Raw genomic sequence first — 14,724 nt, forward strand, 5'->3', positions numbered from 1 at the left:
TTATTAAAAAAAAAAAAGTTTGTTAAACATTTTTTTAAAGTATGCAATGGTCTCAGACAGGGCCAGACAGGCGTTTCAGTAGGATGGCAGTCTGGGGGCCGATTTCACTATTGTGGGTGCCGGTTTTTTGCTTGCGTCCTGCCAGCCACATTCCAACTTGCAGCCCCAAATAAATGATGCAAAAACAAATGATTTCAAAGCATGCTTAAAGCATACTGTAAAACCATTTGAAAGACGGTGAAAGGCGATTATGCGCCAAGGCTGGATATCTACAATTTATAACAACACAGTTCCCTTTAATTCTCTTTCTCAGGTGCCAATCCAACTCACCCTTGTGACAATAAGGAGCATGTTTTCATAATTCGAGATATTGAAGTTAAATGTCTAAAGAGCCCAAGACACACCTTATTTGATATTTCTCAGTTGACTCTATAGCAGAAGACGCCGGCACAGGAACATTTGCAAAGACAGCCACATAAAGCATGCTACAGGAGGTAGGTTAAAGCACAGTGGTTATAACTCTATAATCTTGCTTATAAGGTACCTCCCTGCGACTCACACCCCGAGCAGGGTGCTCATGCCTCCCAGGTGTGAATGAGATGGCACAGCATTGATGTAGAGCAGAGACACGGGTCATGAGTGGGGCAGTAGGGTTCCTAATGGCCGGGTTTGCCTCCATCCGTGGTGCCATCAGGATTACAATTTGCTTCTCCAGGCCCCCAAAGCTCTACAAGAGGGCTTACACAGGACTCAATTATGGTTTTCAGCTTTGAAAAAAACATATCCAAGTTAGGGTCACATTTTCTGGCTCTGTTAACCTCGAATGTACCAGTCTGATGGAGGTTCATCAAGCGGCTCGATGGGTGCTCCACCTGGGCTTGCGATTATCTTGATCTTTTCTTCATTTTGGTAGCAGGACCAGAATCTGTGTGGTTTGAACATTCGAAAGCAATCGACTCAGGTTCAAGGACTGGGTGGGCAATACCTATTATCCCATCAGCTGTCCTTCTCCCTCAGTTTATAGCTAGTGACACATTGCGAAACAGGGACAGAGGCATTTATTCCAGGCCGAACTCTATAGAGATAACTCCCACCACCTGGGGCCAGAGAGGTGCTACTTTAAGGCTCACTGGTCAGTCTAGTGAAGGCTCTTTCATCTTTACCCTTTATAAAGAGGATCATGAGGTAGAAGGTAGAGGGTTTATAGTTATGAATTCCAACTAATATACAAAGCCAAATTTGATTGACTAATCAAAGCAGTCCTAGAGGCTGGATCTAACAAGTGAAAGTTGAGCTAACAGTACCTTGAGGTTATGGTCTCACCGATTCAAGATGAGTGGTCCAATCTCCTTTTGTCTCTGACGGGTGACTGATGCACACAGGGCCAGTGTTGGCCAATCTGCAGCGCCAAGAGCATCCTGCATGCGCCCCGCTCAGGGGAGATGCAACTCCTTTTCAAGTGCCCAGCAGAGAGTCCCACCTCCAGGCAGCCGATCATGCCCCTCATCTTTGTGGGCGATAAAGTCAAATCCTCAGCAAAAAGGGAGAGAGTCCCATGTGGTGGAAGGGGGACATAAAGCCTTTTATTGAACTCAGCATATAATCTTGCCTCTAGGCAACAGCTGAATCCCCACAGGATTTTTGCCAATGAAGTCCAAGCCTCAGGGTTATCTTTGTGGTTTACTGATATTTTGTAGCTGTAAGTGTTGCTTCCTGCAGGAGCACCAGCGCTCAGCCACGGCCAGAGTACTTGCATCAGTTCTGGTTACAAATGCAGCTCCAGCTTCAGACAATTCCAAAAATGTCTCACTAATCGCCAGGCGGCCAATGCTGAATGCTCAGTTCATGTGGCCATTTTTGAACTCAAAAATCCTTTGGAGGTAAATTGTTGCATGACGAAAAGCGTCCAATAGGAACAATGCAGGTCTTTCGACATGTCACAGCGAATCAGGTAAACAACCTAGAGCTAGAGATCCCTCTATACTCTCAGTGGAGTAGAGCTGTGGGAGTCTCCCACAGCTCTACTCACTCTGACACTGCTCCTCTTTCGATCCCCTTCTCACTGGGTGCAATACTCTTTTGTTCACTAGATCTTTTGCTTCCTTCAGACAGTTTTTTGCGAGCAATGAACAAAGGTGGCAGTTAAAAAACTTCACTTTACTCACTCTTATGTAGGTGAGATTGTTAGAATCCTTGTCATGCATATAAATGATGAACAGGTAGCGCTGAGGTGTTTGGAAGAGTTTATTGCAGAAAATCCATCTCTGGGATTATTCCCAGGGTCAGGAGTGCACATTTCTGCACGGGAATTCACTGGGAAGTTGGTGTGCGTGCACAGATATAAATATTTTTCTGCTCCGAGCGGTTCTTCCTTGTCACCAGGGTTTCTCAGGCGCCGGTATTGCCCACGGCTCTCGCTCTTTGATACGTGACGTAGCCGCTTTTTTTTTTAACCTTTGGCGGAAGCAGGAAGCAGAAGAAGTTGCAGTGTTTCTTCCGGCACAGCGATGGCGGATCGGAGCGCGGGAGAAGACTGGCCTCAACGGCCACCGGAGGAAACCGGAGCAGAAGGTGGGGGACCAGGGGGCGATGGTCCCACTAGAAGACGAAGCAGCAACGCAGGGACCAGCCCGGAGCAGATAATGGGCATGGGAGGAGTGCTTCTACGTGGGTTCATTGAAGACCGTGTGGAGAGGACCTGCAGTAAGGAAAAGGTCAGCCAGGCAAAGCAAGAGCTGGGAGGAAATGAGATGACCATTGATCCCTCCATTAAGCGCCTGATCGAGTGTCTACGCAAAATCGGCGATGAGCTAGACGGGAACATGGAGCTGCAGAGAACGATCGATCAGGTGCCAACCAACTCTCCCAGAAAGGTTTTCTTCCAGGTTGCCTGTCAGATGTTTGCAGATGGGTCTTTCAACTGGGGGCGTGTGGTAGCACTCTTTTACTTTGCCTGCAAACTGGTCCAAAAGGCTCTCCTCTCCAATGTTCCAGAGCTGATCCGCACTATTTTCAACTGGACCATGGATTATCTACGCGATAACTTGCTAGAGTGGATTCGGGATCAGGGAGGATGGGAGAGTCTGTTTGGTACACCAACGTGGCAGACCCTTGGCATCTTTGTAGCTGGAGTACTGACGGCCTCCCTCACCTTCTGGAAGTTTTCTTAGGATTGTGTGAAAGCATTAACCTAGCACATCCCAAAGTGGACGCTGAGCTTCCTTTGCTAATGCCGGACTGTGCTGATCGGGCACTTCTGTTCATCATCAATTGCAAATGGCCCTGTGAATTCTTCATACTTTTACACAAATTCCTTGTGCCTTTTTTAAGAAGAAAATATGAAAGACATTTTTGTTTTTTAATTACTGTTTCAATTTGTTTACTTGAACAAATCCTTTTCTTGATATAAATATTTGTATCCAGTGGACCTGGTTGGATGTTTACTCCAGTCAAGGGCAGGATTATATCATCACCAGGTTGCGTATGAGCCATTAACATCACCAGCATGAAAGCATCACTATGAACCATGTTAGACCCTGACTTTAGATTGTACCAGCATCTCTGTGCCTTCTTGATCATTCTTCGTGTACCTTACACTAACTATACATCACTTCCTCCACTCCCCTTTTGACTCCTATTCGATTTTTCGGTGCAGGCGGCAAGATGGGAGGGAATCTTGTCTGTCTTCTTCTAAGTGGCTTCTGCTCCTGAATGGGGAGTAGGCATGATTGGTGTCTGGCCAGGCCAAGTGACCTTAGACTCTGCATCATGTACACTTGTGACTGCATGAGGTCAGATTTAGCCTAGCAGGAAAGGTCAATGGGAGGAGCATGGATTTTGGATATGTGTAGATAAATAATTCCGTTATGGCCACCTTAGTTTCGGTTTATATTTCATCTGAGTACCAGCTTAGATGAAAGGTTTTTGCCTCAAACATTCTGGCTCTTATTTAGATCTTTGGTGGCAATAACCCCGCACAAACTTCTGGAAAAGTTCCTTACGGGGTAAAGTTTAAGAGGAGGGAATGACAGTAAGTTATGCACCTGTGCGGCTGATGTTTCTCAGTTGAAGTGACCACCTCTGCAGTCAGATGAGCCCAGTGAACATTTCTGGTAAAAGAAAAAAACCCAGAAATTTCTGCCTCTGCTCGTCTAGTTTTCTCCTCTATGTGTGGGACTGCAAAAGTATTCCCAAAACGAAGGATACAATGTCAGTGCCCACAAATCTAGTGTTCATACCATGCTGGGGACGGTGGGTGCGCTGCACCGTTGAGGCAGCACTATGAATTTCAATGAACGTCTACCAAACTTCAACAAAGGAGTATTAATTTAATTTATTTTGCATTTTTCTATAGAACCCGCTACCAAGTGTTGTGTGGGCTTTACTTTAAAACATAACTGTGGAGAACTAATGTCTCAAATGTGATTGAATGTGTTCGTTTGCATTAAAAATAACAGGTATACGATTCTTTAGACTGTTTTAGTCTTACTAAAAAACAAAAAAACAAGCTGAGCTCTAAAAATAAACATTATATGTTACAATAGACTGACAATGCACAAAGGTTTAGGCAAAACAGTTTTGTTAGAAAATAGAAGGCGGAGGGAGCAGAAAGGAAAGATCGAGTGGAGGATAGTGGTAGCATATTTTAATATAGACAAGGAAGGGAACTGGGGTATGCAGTTAAGCAGAGAGCGAAGGCTCCAACAGTATTATTGGACTGAATTAAGAGAAGCAGCCGACTGAAGGGCGAGAAAGGTGGTGGCAGAGGCAAGTTACTCGGACGGGCATAGTTACAGATCAGCTACCCTAGCTCAAGGGGTAAAATCACCAACATTTGTAGGTCTCATCGAAAGACAACATTTAGCTGTCTTTGGTCGAATACTTATTGTTGGACATGGCCCTTGCTGCAGGGTTACCTTCCTCCTACTCTTTTTCTGACCTTTTTTGTTGGCTTTGGGACTCTGGGCAATTGACCACTGCTAATCAGGGCTAAAGTGTGTACGCTTTCTACTTTAAACATGCTAACATTGTCTTATCCACAATTGGCATATTTAATTTACTTGTAAGTCCCTAGTCAAGTGCACTGTTTGTGCCCAGGGCCAGTAAATTAAATGCTATTAGTGGTCCTGCAGCACTGATTGTGCAACCCACTCAGTAGCCCTTTGAACATGGATTAGGCCTGACATTACAGAGCCTTTGTGTGCCGTTTTAAACTGTCATTTCGATCTGGCTAGTTAACCTGCTTGTCAAGCCAAACCATTCCGTTGTATTACATGTAAGTCACCCCTAAGGTAGGACCTATGTAGCCCCATGGTCAGGGTGCGGTATATTTAATATGCAAGACATGTACTTTTGAGCTTTATATGTTCTCGTAGTGAAAGACTGCTAAATTCATTTACAACTACTACAAGGCCTATCTCTCCCATAGGTTAACATGAGGATTGCCTTAAAACATCTTTTAAGTGTAATTTCTCATTGGAAGCAGATAGAAAATTGGAGTTTGGTGTCTCTGAACTCACCCTTTAAAAACACCTGTTTAAGTAAAGTTGTTTTTTAAATTGCAGGTTTGAAAATGCCACTTTTAGAAAGTTAGCATTTTCTTACTTTAACCATTCTGTGCCTCTGCCTGTCTCTGAATACACGTCTAGGTTAGAGTGACAGATGGGCTTTGTGCTTTCCCTATAGACAGTCACACAAAGACAGCTGGGGTATGAAATTTGCATCTTGATGGCCCATCCCCAGGCTGATGAGCCTTCCTGAGGTAGATTGGGAGGGAAGAGCTGACACTTACGCCTGAATAGAGCCGTGCCTGTCCCCACACAAAGAGTTGCATACACCCCTGTGGTGTGTTTGGAGCGAGGGCAGGAAAGGCAGGGACCTTGTGGTCTTCGAAGGCCTCTTTAATGTCTCTCCCACTTCAAAGACACATTTGTGTATAAGTACTGGACCCTGACACCATTAAATCAGAACTTTGCTGGAATCAAGGGCATTCTGCCTGGAAGAAGAGCTGCGTCCTGCAGAAGGGACTGCCACTTTGCTGCTTGCTCTGCTGTGTTAGCTTGCTGCCGGCTAATTGCTGTACTGTAGGAGGGACTGCCACTTTGCAACTGGCTCTGATGTGTTGGCCTGCTACCTGCTGCTCCCTGCTGGGAGTAAGAGGGAGTGGACCGGCTCTCTACATCTTTGAACCCAGGATTCACCAAGGTCTTTCTGACTTGCCTCCTGTTCTTCTGAAGTCTCAGGGACACAAAAGACTTCTTGCAACTTCCTGGTGCTGCACAACTCTGCCATCTGTGAATCCTACCCTTGCCTGAGGTGTTCCCTCGAGTCCTCGGACTCAGAAGTGGGGTTTTCAGCTGTTTTGACAGCGATCCAATCGCTGAAGCCACTGAACGATGACATCGCAGCCTGACATCGACGCAGCATCTGTGTATCGAAAAAGGGTTCAACACTGGACCTTCCATCGAACTTTGGATTTGCACCCGTCCCTCATGTCCTCAAGTAACCTTGTGACTTCTAAGCACTGTTTTCATATTTAATGTTTAAAAACTCATATCTCGACTTCTATATATTGGACTTTTGTAGTTTTCATCTTGCTTCAATCAGATAAATATTCTGTATTTTTCTAAACTGCAATAGAGTCTTTTTGTGGTGTTTTCATTGAGTGAATTTAATTAAAGTGTGCACAAATACTTTACACATTGCCTCCTAAATTAAGGCTGACTCCTCTGTGCCAAGCTGCCAGAGGATGAGCACAGGTTAATTTAGGGTGTGTATCTGACTTACCCTGACTAGAGTGGTGGTCCCTACTTGGACAGAGTGCATACCTCTGGCAACTAGAGCCCCTATTTCTAACACGAATTATGTATGTTATCAATACTTACAGTGAGCTTTGGGCCACTCCATTGCTTACCATTGGTTGGCTTTCCTGTTACTCCTGTTTGACTGCTTCCTATTCTATGGCATTTCTTCCTCTACTTGTGTTTGTCCCTCCCTTGGAACACAGCTTCTTTACCATCCTTTAGATAATTTTCATCATTTCACAATTCACATCAGGCAACAACTTTTTTCTTTTTCTTCAAGCAACTAGTTTTTTTTTGCTTAGCACACCGTAGGTATGTATGTGTTTTCTTATTCGATCCTCAATATTGTATTTCCCCCTCATATCGCTGCATCATACACTCATTGTTTTGCTCCCAACCATTCTTAGGTCATCCGTAAAAGCACATTCACATGTATATTTTTCCAGGTTTTAATAAAGAGCAGTTTTTATAGGGTGACTTTCTCTTGCCTTCTGTGTGTTGTATGGAAGCCCAGGTTTTTCAACTCAAAGGCAGTATTTATGGTACATGAGAGGGGTGGGCTACTGAACTCATTCAGCCTGTATCTGTGGCAGAATGATTACTTACAATGACTGGATAGGAGATTTCTCTTGTCCCAGACTGCCATAAATATTCTCCCTGGACTGCTGCAGAGACCAAATTGCAAGAGGATGTGTTACAGTTCAGGGTCTTGTGGAACATAAATGGCAAGCATTTTCTTTTACATTCTGACACTTCCTCAGACAGTTGCTTTTTTAGATACTCAGAGTTCCCAGAATGAAATATGTAAAATAAAGATTGAATTCAATTTTAATTTTTGAGATACCATAAATTATACAAATAATCCAATTGCCAGCACACCAATCACTCAATAAAACAATGTCACATGCTCATTGTAATTAATTCATTTGTTGATTGCTCCAAATATTCAACATGCAGCCAGCCAACAAATGTATTGTCACAGTCTCTGTATACTGTTTGCCTTCACCAGGGCTGTAAAACTAGAATCAGTATTCTCCAAGGTGGGATTAAACTGTACATTTCCTAGGAAGTTCATAATGGTGACAGTGGATAGTTTGATCTCCTTTTCATTTACTTCTTTTCTTGCTTTCACCCTTTAGATGTTTCAAGTAAATCAGGTGTCTGTACACCTTTCAGTAAGTGGTCATGCTCTCAGTTTCTTTCCGGTTTTGTTTTATTTTGTTTTTCTGGAGTGTCCATAGCTTTCAGCTTGTTTTCAATTTTGTTTTCTTTCCACAGATACACCAGGATTCTCCTTAATGGCGAGGCAATAACTAGGGGTGGGTGATAAATTCCACTCCGCTGATGGAGTTCGCAGAGTTTTGCCTAGTCTGCTGTATGCTTGTAAAATGTGGAGTACTGACAAAACTATGCCAAATGTTGCATGATGGAGGTTTTTCTCACACACAGCGTGCCAACTGTAAGTTGGCGAATGCGGGTGAGAATTGGCATCCCCGAGTGTGATTTTCAGGTCCTAGGAGAGCACCTGGTGATATTTTCCCAACACAGGCGGTCGTCACCATTCATGGTGGGAAAGCTGCCACTCAAGCAGATAGTCTACCAGAGCGGCAGGAAAACCAACTTGAGAATCAGCACCCTCTGGCTCGCCCTGTGGTGCGGTTCACATTGATTTTTCAGCATGGAGCAAGCTGCTAGCACTAACAATCAGCACAAGCAGCATGACATGCTGATTGTCATCCATCTGCGGAACTCCACGTAATCTCGCAGTGTTTTCATGTACTTCCGCCCACCCCTAGCAATAACTTCAACTTCTAGCCCTTAATAGATAAGAAGGCAATTTCTTTTAGTTCACTTCTAAGATCCCCTTCCTGAAATCAAGTTAATGTGGAGCTCGAAGGCTCGTGATCAAAACAATTTATTTTTCCCGTGAAGGAAAGCTTCTTATGGTGAACATGCTAAATCGATTCATTTGCAAAAGTTTTCTGCAGCTGTACATTCAAGGAAAACACGTATTGAACTATAGATTCACTGGGTGTTTACCCAAGGCCTCATTTCAGTAGCAGAGGTGTTCCTGAGAACAGAAAGTTTCAACTGATAAGTGCCTCATGCTGTGCTATGAAAATATCGAATTTAAAGTAATTTATTTAAAGTAGCAAAATAGTTAGAAATAGTATATTATTAAATAGTTTTAATTAGTTCTTTATTTACATATCTATCCTATCTATCTATCTATCTATCTATCTATCTATCTATCTATCTATCTATCTATGTAATATATCTATTAAATATGCCACCAACAACTGAACAGAATGAACTTAATTTAAACTATTAACCTTAAAGTAAAACATTAATGTTAACATAACAAATTAAATGAAGATAGGAATGTTACAGTGCCACTGTTTTTACTAAGAACACAAGCCCCTCTAGCTACATAACCGCCCTCCCAGCCTTAGAATTTAGGGGTACATAGGACCAAGTGAAGGCCACTCAATCACACTTAATTCTCCCTTCCTGACCCTCCATATGTATCTGAACGCAAGAGGTTACCTCTGGGGAAAACTTTGCAAGTCCACCTCCTGTGAACATGAACTTACTGTCCTGGAACATTGCTGTGCTCAAATCTATTCTTGCTGATCTTGATTGGGGAGACTTTATAGACTCTTTTGACATTTGCATATTTCAAAAGACATGGTGCACAGCTCCTGTATTTAGAACAGGGTTCACTAATTTCTCATACAATGCTTTAATCTTGGGGAAGGAGTGCCGTGCTGGTGGGCTCACTATCTGGGTTAAAACCACGCTTACTTGTGAAATATTAACCCTACCCTTGACTTCACCTGACAGTTTAGGGCTAAAATTGGTTCCCTCTAATACATTTTCAATGTTAATACCAGAACTGGGGACCACCACAAGAAATTATTAATTGATTTTATAATACAAATATTTTAGAGGAGTACCTCTCGGATATCCTGCCGGGTGGATCGACCATTGACACGGGTAAGTTCAATGTCACTTACAAACCTAATGATTGTGAAGGTTATTGTATCTCACAGGATGAGGGTAAGGCACGAGGAATCCCCCAATTAGGCCTAGAGCCATTGAAAAATGTTTCCACTCTGGCAAGTTTTTACTAGGCCTTAGAGCGTGTAATGGTAGGTCCCCCTCAGATGTGGGGGGCAAGCATACCTTCAAGTGCTATAATTCCACTAGCAGAATCAATTATATATTTGTCTTCCAGAACTTATGGCCACTTGCACAGGACATGATGATTATCCCCAAGACAGACAGTGACCACAGTGCTCTGCATCTGGAGATGAGAGCTGTCCTCCTCACTAAGGGTGATTGCTCCCTATCTAAGCAGCAGGGGGATCTTGCCCTTACCAACAAAATGTGGGCCTTAAAATGGTCCACTGATTCTTGCCACCCCACTACTATGGTCAAGATATATGTGAAGGTCGGTGACACTATTGAACTCATGATTGAATCAGATCGTGAAGGTGACACCCCAGTGGATTGTCTAAAACTCCATGACAATATCCTCAATAAATAGGGCGTCCACTTGTTCAAAGAATATAAAGGACCTCCCAAGGGAGGGAAAAAGCACCCTGGGTTCACTAAACAATATAGCCTAGCAAAGTCTATAGTTGTAACTCTATCAAATATAAGAATAGTGACTTAATAATAAAAGCTAGAAGGAAGTATGAACAACAACAAAAAAAAGCAAGATCAGCCTGGGAGTCTGATGTGTGGGATGAACCTTGTCACCGCAGCGAGGACTAGAGACACAAAATCCTTTTGGAACATCCTAGCTAATTGCAGACAATCTGCCACAACCTATGTTGATTATTTCAAGCAGACAAAAACATGGGACAACCCTTTTGAGAAACTTTATTCCGATAAGGAAACACACCCAATTGATATCTCCAATCTGAAGCAGCCAACTCCTAGGAACAGCAAATTGCTCTCACATTTTCTCTTGGTGAGTCGCTTGAGGCCGTAGCTGTTCCACTGACATTGTGGGTTCGACACTTAGGGTGGACACTTGTGCAGGATACATAAATCCTTCTTCATTGATAGATTTGCCGGGTACAACTACTTTTAAATCAGCACTATCCAGAATAAGAAAGAACCCCTCTAATTTACTTAATGGGATGCTCTTGCTCATCCTGGTCTGTAGGGGTGGAAAAAGGCTAGTCCATCAACTAAATAGTTGTATAATCTGGAAGTAAGCGCAGGAGTTTTCAACATCATCAGGCTCTCAATTATCTTACTTTTACTCTTGTCTAGTACACCTGGATTCTGCTAGCCAACGATTATTAGTTAAACTGCGCTTCCGGAGTTGTGTGTGCAATGATGTCTGTCTGTTGCGGGTGCCAGATGCCGGAATAAACAAAAACCTCACACGCAAGTAACAGAACATCCAGAACGCCGCCGCAAGACAGATCCTCAACCTGCCAAGACACTGCCACATCTCCCAGAACCTGCGCACACTCCACTGGCTTCCTATCGAAGCTTGAGTCACCTTCAAGATACTCACCCACGCTCACAAGGCCCTCCACAACACCGGACCAGCATACCTGAACAACCGACTCAACTTCCACGCACCACAAAGGACCCTACGATCAGCCCAGCTCTCCTATTCCGTGGTCCCCTGCACCAGAAAGACGAGATCAGGCGACCACTCCTTCTCCTTCCTCGCGGACAGAGCCTGGAATGCCTCCCACTCCACCTCAGACAGACAACATCTCTCCCCATCTTCACAAGAAACCTCAAAACCTGGCTCCTCGACAGATCCCCTCCTTGATGGACTGGAACCTGCAAAACCCCCCTCCCCCAGCGCCTTGAGACCCTCACAGGTGAGTAGTAGCGCTTAACAAACATGTGAAACACGTGATTGAAACACGTGATTGAGATGTGTAGATTCTGTGTTTATGCTGGGTATGCACATTGTGTAAAATAGCATCTGCTGTGTGTGGGCCATCAACATCATAACAAAAGAAGTAATATTACTTAAGCTTCAAAGGTTTTGATCTCTTGACATCACTGAAAGTGACAACATATGGCCTTTGGACGTATTGCCACTTACTAGTGAATGAAGTGTGGGAAAGAAAATAATTAAATCCTACAATAAATGGTGAACTAATAATAATTTAAAGGTCTAAGACAAGCAGATAAAACGCAGGCATAGAAATGATAAACAAAAGCATACAGTGGCCACCCCTAACTGACCATGCTGTGCTCACTTATTGTGCTGCAGAATGGTTGATCATTAGTTCCCGGCTGGTTCCTGGGGGAGGAGGGTGATGCCAAGAATGCAATTTTCACTGCTACATCAGTGGCACAGTAAAATACGACAACTCAGAAAGGTGTCTATCTCTGGAGCATACATGGTTCTAGGGAACCCGGAGTTGTCTCAACAGTGACCTCTGGCGAGCACAGAGCAGAACTGCCCTGTTCGCAGTAGCACGTGCCACGTGTGTTGTTTGCGTAGGGATTATGAATGAAAAGGCCTTTTGTAGCAAGATGCAAAGCATTTCAAGCCTCTTCTGTGTAACGCGGAGAGGAAGCCCGCCTCCTCTAATAGAAGCGCCTAATCCCAGATTAAACACCTCCGTTCACCCTTTTTCATATTTTGTCTGTATTGTTTTGCTGTTCTGTCTTGATGCTTGCGATTCTGTGCACATCTGGTGCTTGGAAGTCTGTTTTCCCTGGCCGTAGGCAAACAACACATCAATACATATAATATGTGCATACTAATACTCTCCTCCTGTGATAGCCCCCTCAGGCGCCTACACTCTTTCTTTGAGAGACTAAAAGAATATGCAATGTTCAGACATACCGTGGACCTCTGGGGAGCTCTGTATGTTTCTGCGAGGTTGGCGGGTTTCTGATTTGTTTTCCCTTCTGTGTGCTTGCTGCATTTGTTGCTACTATGCTTTTATCCAGTGCATATCCATAGACTGATCATGGAAGCCAGGAGTTAATGACAAGGAACCCCAGCTCACTTGTTTGGCTTCGTCCAGTGGCACTCACGCACCTGTGAAAGAGGCAGGTTTCCTCTACAGAAACCGAGAGGCCCTCATCACCCTGGTGCTTCTGAAAGGCTGGCAGGGATCTGCCAAAGCCAATCAACTAGTAAGCAGAGCCTGCCGTATGACTGACTCTGCACCAGCCCTACCGATCTGTCAGCAAATCTAATGGATATTTATGATTGCTCATTTGCTTCCATCACTCTGACTTCATATGGATCTGCCTAAAATATAACAGAAAAATGCTGTAACTTTGTGCATTCTAAAAATCTGGGATTCTCTTCCGATGTCTACTCAAAAGATCTCTTCCCACTCAGTAGTATATAAAACTATTCACCTCTGCTAATTGTCATCTGGAAACACTTAGAGAAGCACGGGATACCTCTGTGAGGTCCCTCCCTCCCTACCTCCCTCCCCCCTCCCTCCCTCCCTCCCTTCCTTCCTCCCTCCCTCCCTCCCTCCCTCCCTTCCTTCCTTCCTTCCTTCCTTCCTTCCTTCCTTCCTTCCTTCCTTCCTTCCTTCCTTCCTCCCTCCCTCCCTCCCTCCCTCCCTCCCTCCCTTCCTCCCTCCCTCCCTCCCTCCCTTCCTTCCTTCCTTCCTTCCTTCCTTCCTTCCTTCCTTCCTTCCTTCCTTCCTTCCTTCCTTCCTTCCTTCCTTCCTTCCTTCCTTCCTTCCTTCCTTCCTTCCTTCCTTCCTTCCTTCCTTCCTCCCTCCCTCCCTCCCTTCCTTCCTCCCTCCCTTCCTTCCTTCCTTCCTTCCTTCCTTCCTTCCTCACCTTTCCTGAAAGAATACACCTTTTATTCCCAATGTCAGTCTTTCTTTAGGGTTAAATAATTGAACATAAGCCGGCAATATGAAAAACATAACCATCTATGCATTATGCCAAATATTACCAACATGAAATATGAGTATTCACTGTGCCACTGGATCTAAGCTACACCCAACTGAAGAGCCCCAGTCAGGGTGAATCGGGTCTTGGTTTGCTTGTGTTCCAGTTCAAGGATGACCCAGCCTAGCAGTTTGGGCTGGACTGTTCGTTCCTATTGGAGCAGGGTCAAGACTGATTTGCATACGGCTGGGTCCAAACTGAGGTAGCATGGTGGGCAAAAGAATTATGGGTTGGAATGCTACCCCGAGTGATTGCCAGTGCTTAGACTTATTGTAAGCGTTCCTCCCTTACCTTTTGTGTGTGAGAAAGGGCAAGGTCTATCCAGGATTGGTAGTAATGTACCTGAAGATAACCCCATATATTACAATTCTGGGTCTATGGGGTCTACCCGGCAGGTGTGATGGTAGAACCGAGGAATATCAAAAAGATATCCAATGAATGACCAGAAGAACCACAGTAGTGGGTCTATAAGGACATTAGAGCAAAGATGGTTGTGAGAAGTTGGCCTGGCATATGCTGGTCACTAGTTATAGTGGCCACCTTGCACCAGTCCAATTCGACTCTTATGGTAGATAGGTTTAAGACAACCTTTTAAAGAAAGCTATCCTAGTGGTAGCTGTGGAGAGCAGCCTTCAGGCTAAGTCTCTGAGGAATGTAAAGCAGCTTGTTTTACCTTATAATCTTTTGAATTACCAAATGAAAGGACACCACACAGGTATATATATCAAATATATATGTATTTATTTCTAGACATAGTCTACTAATCTCTTTATGAGATTAGAAGCCAGGAACACATTCAAATATCAACGTTTCACAATAAGTTAAGCACAAATATGGCTGGGGCCCTAGGGGCGTACCAGACCATATACTAAAAAAGAGGTTTAGGAAAGTCGACTTGCAGAATGACAAGGCCTAGGGCCTGTAGAATCGCTGGGGCTTCATTAATGCAGTAAAAGCAGGTAAGTAACAGACCCACGGGAGACGCATGCAGTGTGAGAACACA

General features: G+C 44.1%; 1 protein-coding gene and 1 pseudogene across 3 annotated transcripts in view; one reads left to right on the forward strand and one right to left on the reverse strand.

Moving 5' to 3' along the window:
• The window catches only part of LOC146776460 (voltage-gated potassium channel regulatory subunit KCNG4-like), a 222,644-nt gene that overhangs the window by 63,891 nt on the left and 144,029 nt on the right, over positions 1–14,724 (reverse strand). The gene's annotated exons all lie outside the window — the stretch shown is intronic.
• LOC146776461 (apoptosis regulator BAX pseudogene) lies at positions 2,410–6,636 on the forward strand (annotated as a pseudogene). The gene has a single exon (XR_014972362.1). The product of XR_014972362.1 is annotated as an apoptosis regulator BAX pseudogene (transcript).

This window comes from Triturus cristatus, chromosome 12, assembly GCF_964204655.1.
Source record: "Triturus cristatus chromosome 12, aTriCri1.1, whole genome shotgun sequence".
In the NCBI taxonomy this organism is placed as follows: Eukaryota; Metazoa; Chordata; class Amphibia; order Caudata; family Salamandridae; genus Triturus; species Triturus cristatus.